We start from the raw sequence: 10,612 nt of genomic DNA, 5'->3' as shown, positions 1-10,612 counted from the left end.
GGGCAGCTAGGTGGCATAGTGGATAAAGTACCAACCCTGGATTCAGGAGGACCTGAGTTCAAATCTGGCCTCAGATGCCTGACTAGCTGTGTGACCCTGGGCAAGTCACTTAACCCCAATTGCCTCACCCCCCAAAAAAAAAATTCAAAAAAATCATTTGGTGTGACCTTTTCTGCAATTTATAGTCTTAGAGAGTTGTTTATGGGTAATAAAAGCTTAAGTGATCTGCCCAAGGTCACATAGCCAATATGTTTCAGAAGAAGAATTTGAATCCAGGTCCTCCTGACTTCAAGAGCAGTTCTCTATGCACTCAGCCACCCTACGTCTCATAATAATGATGACTCCCCCCCCCCAAAAAAAAGGTAAATATGATGCAAACTAGAAAATGAGAAAAGGACTACAAAGTTTTATGACATTAAACTATGGGCAATTCACTGCCAGGCAGGATATCATAGAAGAATTAATGGAGGAAGTAGCATTTGAGCCAAGTGTTGAAAGACAATTGGCAACAGAGGGTAATGAGAACGAATGAATCCATGTATCTGTATCAACCCTTGATTTCCCCCTCTTCCTTGACAATTACAATGGAACTAAGTAGTTTAGGGAATTTTTTTGTGGGTGAAGGATATATCTGCCTTTGTCCTTGTTCCCATTGCTTTGTGAGATTTTAAAATAATTCAAAAGGCACTGTGCCCTAATTTAGAATCTCACCAAATAGCACAGCATTCTCAGGTCAGGAAAACCAACCTAGTTGAAGCACAAGGAACCATGAAAGAAAGATAGGAGGCAGCATGTGCCAAGCAAATCTAAAAACCACCACCACCACCTTGACCACCATCTCCCTTCATACCCTGATGGGTGTAACGATTGGAATGACACCACCTGCTGGAGACTTACTGTAGAAGAGTTCCGCCCATGAAGTGAAGGTCTTTGAGGGCAAGACCAGAAGTCTTTTCTTTGGCGTCAGGAAGTGACGCGCGCTAGTGGGAGGAGGAAGGAAGAGACTGGCGCTCGCTCTCGCTCTCTTTCCTTTGGACTCTGGTGGAGAGCGGAGCTAGAAATGTGCTCTCCCTTTAATAGATAGGAATCTAGGCCTTTCTCTCTCTTTACCAAATTCTTATTCTCCTTAATAAATGCTTAAAAGTCTAACTCTTGCTAAAGCTTATAATTTATTGGCGACCACTCATTAGATATTTTAGACAGTTTAGATAGAATTTTAGCCCTTAACATGGGGAAATGGGAATAGTGACATTAAATGAAGATGTTAAAGAAGCCGAATTACCATCTGCTTTGCTGCTTCACCATAAGGACTGTAGGACTATTGCATCCGACTTGTGGCTAAAACATTCCATATGTGTTGTCTCCCCAATTAGAATGTGAGCTTTGTGAGGGCAGGGACTGTCTTACTTTTCCATTTATGTCCCCAGCATTTAGCACAGTGCTTCACATATAGCAAGCACTTAATTAATGCTGTTTATTCATTCTCTTAAGACCATACTTTCTGGTCCCCCTGACCACCAGCCCTATTTCTAGTAGCTAAATTTATAAGTAGCCAGTATTAAGTAGAAATAGCAGTAAGTAAGAATGCAAGGGGAACATGGAAGTCACACACAGACCATCCCAAAGATCAAAGGAACATCACTTGCAAAACTGTATCATATATTAACCAAAAATAGCATTCTGAAAACATGTGCTAAATCAGGAGAAGCCATCAACGTTTTTTGTCAGGGCCTTTTGTCCCTACAATATGTAGGCCTCAGATAAGATCCAGACATCCCCAGGGAGAGCATCAGAACACCAATTTTTTTTAATTTACTTTTATTTTATTTTTTCCAATTACCTGTAATAACAATTTTTAACATTCATACTTTAAGTTTTTGAGTTCCAAATTCTCCCCCTCCCCTCCTTCTTGAGAAGGCAAGCAATTCGATATAGATTATGCACATGCATCATACAAAACATATTTGCCACATTAAAAAAGAAAACTGACCAAAATAAGAAAGAAAAAGGAAAGAAAGTTAAAAAATGTATAATTCAATCTACACTCAGACTCAATCACAGAACACCAAATGTTATGGATAATTTTCAGATGACATGGAAATATTAACTTTAAAGTTTTACTGACAACTTTGAGAAGATTTGGATAAGTCAGTGAACTAACTCCAAGGTGAAACAGACAAGAATTAGTCTGTCCTGCCCCCCAAAACCCTATAAAAATAAGAGCTCAAACCACACACACACACACACACACACACACACACAACCAGCAATGTTCCCTTTGCATCAGGGTCCATGTTTCCAACTCTCATCCATCATTAGATAAGTGACTCTGTTCTTCTTTTCCTCCCCATCCCTTTCCCCACACTGCCTGCCTTCTACTGCATCCTTGTCCCCATGCCCTTTGCCTCAGTATGACTCTCCACTTTTTTGGCTATTATTTACCCCTATACCCTCTGTGCCTTATTAAAGTGTGATTGCAGACTCACTTCCCCCTGCCATCATGGTCTCTTCCAAGTATTCAAAGAACCAGGCATGCTTGCCCCTGTGAGAACATTATTACCAGGGGCCAGTGGCAGAAAAATCTCTGCTAGGGTAGATAGGTTTTCCTATTCTTTCAGAGACACGTGTTCTCTCTTTGCTAACCTCAAATATACTTTAATAAATGCTTAATGCCTAAACTGTGGCTGAAGCTTCTAATTTATAAGTAAATCCTAGCTAGCTTTCCCCACACTAGGGACAGGTAAGGTCACCTGTCACACCCCCATTTCATAATTCCATAAATTAATTAGCAATTTACCCCCTCCAGACCTTATGCAAATCATATTCATTCCAATTCTATGAAGTACCACTAAAGGCAGCTAAGTTAACACAGGGGATAGAGCACTGGGCCGGAAGTCAGAAAGATCTGAGTTCAAATGTGACCTTAGATACTCACTAGCTATGTGACCTTGGGCAAGTCACTCAAATAGCACCTACCTCCTAGGGTTACTGTAAGAATCAAATTGATAGCATTTACACAGTGTTTAATATGGCAGTGACTGGCACACAGTAGTTGCCTAATAAATGTTTATTCTCTCCCCCATGATATCACTTCTAGTCATCCTCTTCTCTCTATTCACATAGCCACCACCTTGGTTCAAGGGCTCATCATCTTTTACCTGAGCTAATTCAAAAGTTTTCTTATGGGTCTCCCTGACTTTCTCCCCTTTCAAACCCACTCTCCACAGTTATCAAAATAATCTCTTTAAGGTAAATTCTGACCATGTCAACCCCCTGCTCCAATTCGTTGGTGGCTCCCTATTGTTTCTAGGATTAAATACAAATGCCTTAGGCTGGGATATAAAGCCTGTCACAATTTAGATACAACCTACCTTTTCAGACTTTTCATCTGCTCTTCCCCAAATTCAGCATTTAATCTTCCACACTTGTGCTATTGAATATTGAATATTACACTTGGCATGATGTGGAAAAGCCCTGACTTGGTCTTCCTACCCTGTGGCATAGGGAAATATCGGCCATTCCTTTGACTCTACAGATAGCATCAAGGCATCCAGTGAGATTTTAACCTCAGCAACATGGTGACCTTTTCCACATGACAGCTATTGCAAAGGGACTTTCTTCTTGTGCAGAGATTCCTGACTACCTTTTCTGCTTTTGTGTTTATTGTTTCCTAGACTTAGGTAAATGAGTATTGTGATACAAGTACTGTCCTTTTAAAGTTTGTTGCTGTTGAGCTGGATAAGAATTATAAGAGAAGCAATTACTGAAGCTATTATACTCTTATTCAGAGTTCTGAGATAGTTGTGTCCTTTTTCAATGTGATACGCCTCTCTATACTAGAGAGAAATGAACAACAGAACTCTCATATTATTTCAGGACAAATGTGATTTATCCAATTATAGACAGAAACTGAAATTTTGGTGTCCATTCACAGACACAGAAAGAGACAGAGAAAGACAGAATGAAGGAATGTTGCAGGGTGAAAGGCCAGATTTCACAACTCATCACCTAAGTACAAAGCTGGAAGCGATAAAATTTACAGTTGCTAAGGACTAAACATGGCTGTCCTGGTTGAACAGATGAATAGATTGGAAGCAGAATATCCAAAAAGTAAGATCATCTAGTTTGGCTGAGATGTTGTGCCCAGTTAGGAATAAATAAATTACAGCACAAATTAACTTAGTCTAGCCATAAACATAGCCATAGCCAAGGAAGCATCTATTCAACTTAGAAATTACATCCACCAAGGAACTTTTATGAACAGTTCCTGAGAAAGGAAGAAGACACCGAAGTTTACATCTCCAGAATTGTGAATTACCCTAAGTAGATGGGTTTTCTTTCTGAGCAGATTTCTATATGTGCTCAGCCTGTCACACAGATGCTGAGTGTATTTGGTGGAATCGTATGATTCAGGTAGAATAGTGTGACTCAAGTACAAATTATGATATATTTATTATTCATGAATTCACTTTAATATATGAATACCTGTGATACTGTTCTTAGTCTTTTGCCTCACGATTAAGAAAATGGCTTATGTGTTTAAGCTCTAATATTGTCATTACTCTGGGGTTTTGGGGTTTTTTTTTGCAGGCAATGGGGGTTAAGTGACTTGCTCAGGGTCACACAGCTAGTGTCAAGTGTCTGAGGCCGGATTTGAACTCAGGTACTCCGGAATCCAGGGCTGGTGCTTTAACCACTGCGCCATCTAGCTGCCCCTTGTCATTACTCTGAATGGCTGGGTTTGTGTAAAAGTAAGGGAATGAGTGGAAGCTTGAGATAGAGTAGTGAGGAGGACAAGCAGATGTCCCCTCAAAAGAGTTATTCCTAATGCCCTGAGACAGTTTGAATATAACCACATGGTGATGATTCTTCTCTGCAAAACTAGACCCACCAATATGGAAGCAATTTAGTTGGCAACCTAGAAAGTAGGTTTGTTGTTATTCAGTGGTTTGTCATGTCCAGCTCTTTGTGACCCCATTTGGGGTTTTCTTGGCAAAAAACGCTAGAGTGTTTATGTATCCACAAGCCCAGGTGAGAGGTTTGAGGTACTGGAATGCACTATCCCATTCACTCATTACACTGAGAAGAGGCAACCAGACTTTAATGTATGGAAGTATTAGGTCCCATAAAGTTAGTTAAATGACCATAAAGGAAGTTATCTGCAACTGCTTCAGCAGTCCTGCAGCAGAAGATTGGTACAAACTTGCCTATTTTATCAGTAGACTCACAGGGGGAGTTGTTTGGACACTGCAGAACTAAAGTGAAATGTAAAATGTCTCTCTCATTAGCAGTTCTGCAAATTGTTTTATGTTCTCTGAGGTTTAAGGATCATCTCCTAGCACATTACAATACTCATTGTGTAACAGTCATTACTAAATCCTCTTTTAAGTTGCTAAAAAATGTTTTAACATTTCTATTATGTGTAGAAATAGATTACATGTCTCACACCCTATTTGTATTGTATATCTAGTACCATTTTACACCCTCTTCCCCCCGCCCCCACTCCCTCCTTTTGGAGGACGCTCTAGACATGAGCCAATTTGTTCACTGGGGTAGGGATATACTGAGCTGAATAGTGTATAAAAAAAGAGCCCAACCCCTCTCATTAAAGGCCAGCCTCCCATAGAGTCCCACTCTATACTTGGGTCCAATGCAGAAGGGCTCTTAAGTGGAGGAGAGAGAAGCACAGTGTATGTATCCCCAGCAGCAACTCCTCAATGTTAGGATGTAGATCCTTCCTCACCGCCATCTTGTAGAATCTTCACTTTTTTTAAAGATTAAACTCAGGGGTCAGCTTCTATGCAAAGCATTTTCTGATCACCCTAATCAATAACTCTCTCTTCCTCCTTCAATTAACTTGAATTTACTCTTCTACAATATATTTTATCTTCTCAGTAGAATATAAGATGCTCAATGTCAAGGGCTGTTGCGGGAGGTGGTTCTCTTTGTATCCCAAAAACTGTGTGCCCTGATTTGTACCTCAGTAGCATTTAATGAACTCTTACTGAATTGAATTGAACCAAATCCTAAACTGATTCCATGGCCAATGCGGTTATTAGTCAGTGAACCATTTATCGTCATGTGAAGTTAGGGCTTGGTAAAAAGGCCAGAAGCCTACTTAATTTCTATAGGGCTATTCTGCCACTTCAGATATCTTTAGCCATGTTCCTGAAACAATTCTTTCTCTTTCTGATATTCCATTGTTTTACCCAATTAGGCTGTATTGTACTTCTCTTTTATCTCTATGTGATGTAGAGAAATTTTTAAAAGACTTTAATACTTACCTCTACTTAACCTGCTACAGCCTGAGTATTGTACTAAATATCTAATTACTATCCTGTTAAATAATAATAATAGGAGTGGGGTAAGGGATCTCAGAAGCCAACTAGTCCAATTTTAGCATTTTACACATGGGGAAACTGAGGCCCAGGGAAGTTAGGTGACATTTCTAAAGTCACAAGCTAGTTAATATCCTAGTCCAAATTTGAATCCAAGTCCTCTGACCCCCAATTCATCATCATTCTTTTTTCTGTACCAAGCTTATATAACAACTGAATTTAGAGTCAAAGAGACCTAGGTCTAAGTCTCACCTCTAATACTTACTGGCTACATAACCATGAACAAGTTACAAAACCTCTCAGAGATAATTTCCTAAAATTTGCCCACTGAGTTATTAATGAGTTGTGATCATGGGCATGTGTAGATCATGATTCAGGTATGCCTGGGTATACCAGCATGCCCAATCCCTCCTCCAAGCCTGGTTATGGTTGTAATATATATGACAGAGGGAGTTTACACACTAAAAAAAAAATCACTTCTCCTTAATGTGTAGATGTAATAAATATCCTCCTGAAAGCTCTGATTACTTGGACACTGTGGTTCCTGCTAATTTACTAAGGATCAGAATGATCTATCTTAAATAATATATGGTAAAAAATTGTGTCCCAAGCCCCCACCAATGAAATTACTTCTTATTCACAGACCATACAAGCCACAAATACAATAACAAAGGCATTTAATTAAGGTATAAGAGCAATGAAAATAACAAGAGAAATGCAAGAAAACACACACGCAAATAAATACAATCTTTCCAGATGAGAGATAGAATAGACAATGCCAGAGGAAAAACAGGAGGGGATAGAGAAATCATCAATCATTCTCCTGTCTCCTTTCAGCATCTTCTCAGTAGCGAGCATGGAAATCTGTTAACCTCTTAGAGCTGGCAAGAATCTACTGAAGGACTTGGCTTAGCTCTGGAAATATCCCACCAGGACTCCAGGGTCTTGGGGTGCCATATCTGTACCACTTCACACATTCCCCCTCCCATCTCAGCTGTCTAACCACAGATGGAACATTGCCACTCTATCTCTGTTCACCATCAAAAGATGGTGACTTTTCTTACTTTTTTTCTCTCCCCACCCTCAATTCTTTTGCTTTCTTTCCAAGTCTGTGTCTTAATGCAATCATTGTGTATATTGGCACACGGCTATACAGGAAGCTAATATGCTGGAGCTTTGTCCAAATCCCTTTTCTTGCCATAGTTAAAGGGTACTTGAAGGCTCTCAAGAGAGCTTCCATTAAGACCAGCCTCTTTCTATTACTCTAGGCTTCTACCAATGTTTTCCACAGCAAAATTTGTCTAAGCAACAGGTGGTAGATACATTATCTAAGAACACAGTGCATAGAACACCAGGTCTAGAGTTAGGAAGACCTGAGTTCATATCTGGCCTCAGATATTTATAGCTGTGTGACCTTGGTCAGGTCACTTAACCTCTATTAGACTCAATTTCCTCAACTGTAAAATAGGGCTGATAAAAGCACCTACTACCCATGCTTATTGTAAGGATAGAATGAGATAATAGTCATAAAGGGTTTAACACAGTACCTGGCACACACTAGGTACTTAATCGATGATTGTTTCCTTCATTCCTTCTAGCATATCTTTGTCCTGGAAGAGCTACTAACATTCATGGGTTTTTTTCAATTTTTTCTTCATAATTATATAGATATAGATAGATACACACATACATATATATATATATATATACATATAAACATATACATACATACATATTTTTAAAGTTAATTAACTTTGTAAAGCCATATGAAATCTTATCAAAACCTAAGAATTCATTGAGGGGGAAACCATCTACCAGAAAGTCATTTGAATCCTAAATTGCTTAGGTTTCCATAAACAGATAGTTTCTCAGATCTAAAGCAGTGCATGTGCACAACCTAGTGGCAAATCTGATCAATTCCACAAAACTTCAAAGGGGAGTATTGGGATAAGTTTCTGTTCACAATCGGAAGGAACAAATAGGAGGGGAGTTTGCCAAGTTTCAAACTATAAGGGATATTCTAATTAAAGGGGGGAGGTGGAGTTTCTGAATGAAAAGATAAGGTTCATTTAGATATATTTAGGTTAGAAAAAATACAGTATGTCAAAGCAATGACAGAAACATAGCAGAGAAGATAGTATATTTGAATCAATTCAATAGATCTTTATTTTTATTAAGCATCTATTGTGTAGTAAACACTGTGCTAAGAGAGGAAGACATAAAAGAAAGTTTAGATAAGTTCATCCCCTCCAGAGGTTTATGATATAGTAGAAGAATAATAATATATAAGAGCATTCAAAAGGTACCAAAGTACTATGTGCACTCTAAGAGTGAAAATCCATCACCAGATAGAGGAGGGAAAACAGGGACAGCTTTGTAGGAGAGTGGAAATAATTTACCATTCAATATACTTGTAAATCTACTAATATTACATACTGTATTTGAACAGCCATTTTTCTTTTTTCTGTAGTATTCTGAAATGATTCTATTATAAAATAAGGATCAATGAACAGTCATTTAGTAAGTGCTTGCTATGTACAAAATATTATGCTGGGTAATAGGGATGCAAAAACAAAAATGAAAGTCATTGTCTTGAAAATTCTACTAGAGAGCACAACATGTATATTGGGGAGTATAAGATATATGTAAATAAATATCTGTAAAATTAACATCAGGTAATTTTTGTAGAGAGGTAACTAGCAGCTGGGGAATCAAGAAAGGCTTCATATAGAAAATGGCACTTAAGCTGAGTTTTTTTGTTTGTTTATTTGTTTGGGTTTTGGGTTTTTTTTGCAGGCAATGGGGGTTAAGTGACTTGCCCAGGGTCACACAGCTAGTAAGTGTCAAGTGTCTGAGGCCGGATTTGAACTCAGGTACTCCTGAATCCAGGGCCGGTGCTTTAACCACTGCGCCATCTAGCTGCCCCAAGCTGAGTTTTTTTAAAGAAATAAAGTATTCTAAGAGGCAGAGGGGAAGAGAGAGTGCATTCTAGGAATGGGACAACAACAGCCAATCCAAAGGCTGGGGTCTCTGGAAAGGAGAGTAGTGAGTGAGAAAGAGCAAGGAGGCTAGTTTGATGAGACAGTAGATTGTAGAAAGGGAAAAAGTAAGGATGGAAAGATAGGTTGTGGCCAGGTTGTAAACAGCTTTAAATGCCTAACAGAGGGGTTAGTAGGACAGTTCAAGAACCTCTATACACTGGGGCGGCTAGGTGGCACAGTGGATAAAGCACCAGTCCTGGAGTCAGGAGTACCTGAGTTCAAATCTGGCCTCAGACACTTGACACTTACTAGCTGTGTGACCCTGGGCAAGTCACTTAACCCCCATTGCCAAAAAAAAAAAAGAACCTCTATACATGTTCCAAAGTCTTTCCAACTCACTCCCATTATGTTTCATCTTGGTTGTCCTCTCCTGCCTCCATTGCTTCTTTCACTTGGGGACTTACATCATCATTACTTTGTACATGTGCGAAAATATCCTATTACACTAACAGTGATTAAGTGTCTACTATATGCCAGATACCATGTTACATAGCTGAGGATAGAAATAGAAAGAATGGAATAATCCTTGATCTCAAGGAGCTCACAAGCTTTCTTGAGTAGACAACAAGTACTTGGTACATAAACAATAAATATAAGGGTAGGTCCTGGACCTGTGATTTTGTTGATATAGAAAAGTGGTATAGTGAGGAAATTCCATCTCTTAATACAATTTGGCACCTTCTCTTCCATTTCTTTTTTTAATATAATAAACATTTTTATATAAAGTTTTGAGTTCTGAATTTTATCCTTCCTTCCCTCCCTCCCCTGCCCCTCTCTGAGGCAATAAGCAGATATAGGTTATACATGTATAATAATGTAAAATATTACCATATTAGTAATGTTGTACAGGAAAATTAAAATAATAGAAAAAATGAAAGAATTAAAGTGAAAAACAGCATGCTTCAGTCTGCACTTAATCAATATCAGTTCTTTCTTTGGAGGTGGATAGTATGTTTCATCATTAATCCTTTGGGATTGTCTTGGAACATTGTATTGCTGAGAATAGTAAAGTCATTCATAATTCTTTATCAATGGGGGCAGCTAGGTGGCCCAGTGGATAAAGCATCAGATTGAGGACCTGAGTTCAAATCTAGCCTCAGACACTTGATACTTCCTAGCTGTGTCACCCTGGGCAAGTCACTTGACCTTCATTGCTCTGCAAAACAAACAAATAAATTTTAAAAACCACCCATAGTTCTTCATCAAATAATATTGCTATCACTGTGTACAATG

This window comes from Dromiciops gliroides, chromosome 2 (genome assembly GCF_019393635.1).
Source record: "Dromiciops gliroides isolate mDroGli1 chromosome 2, mDroGli1.pri, whole genome shotgun sequence".
In the NCBI taxonomy this organism is placed as follows: Eukaryota; Metazoa; Chordata; class Mammalia; order Microbiotheria; family Microbiotheriidae; genus Dromiciops; species Dromiciops gliroides.
The sequence above is the reverse complement of the archived record's forward strand: the minus strand, read 5'-3'. Positions refer to the sequence as shown.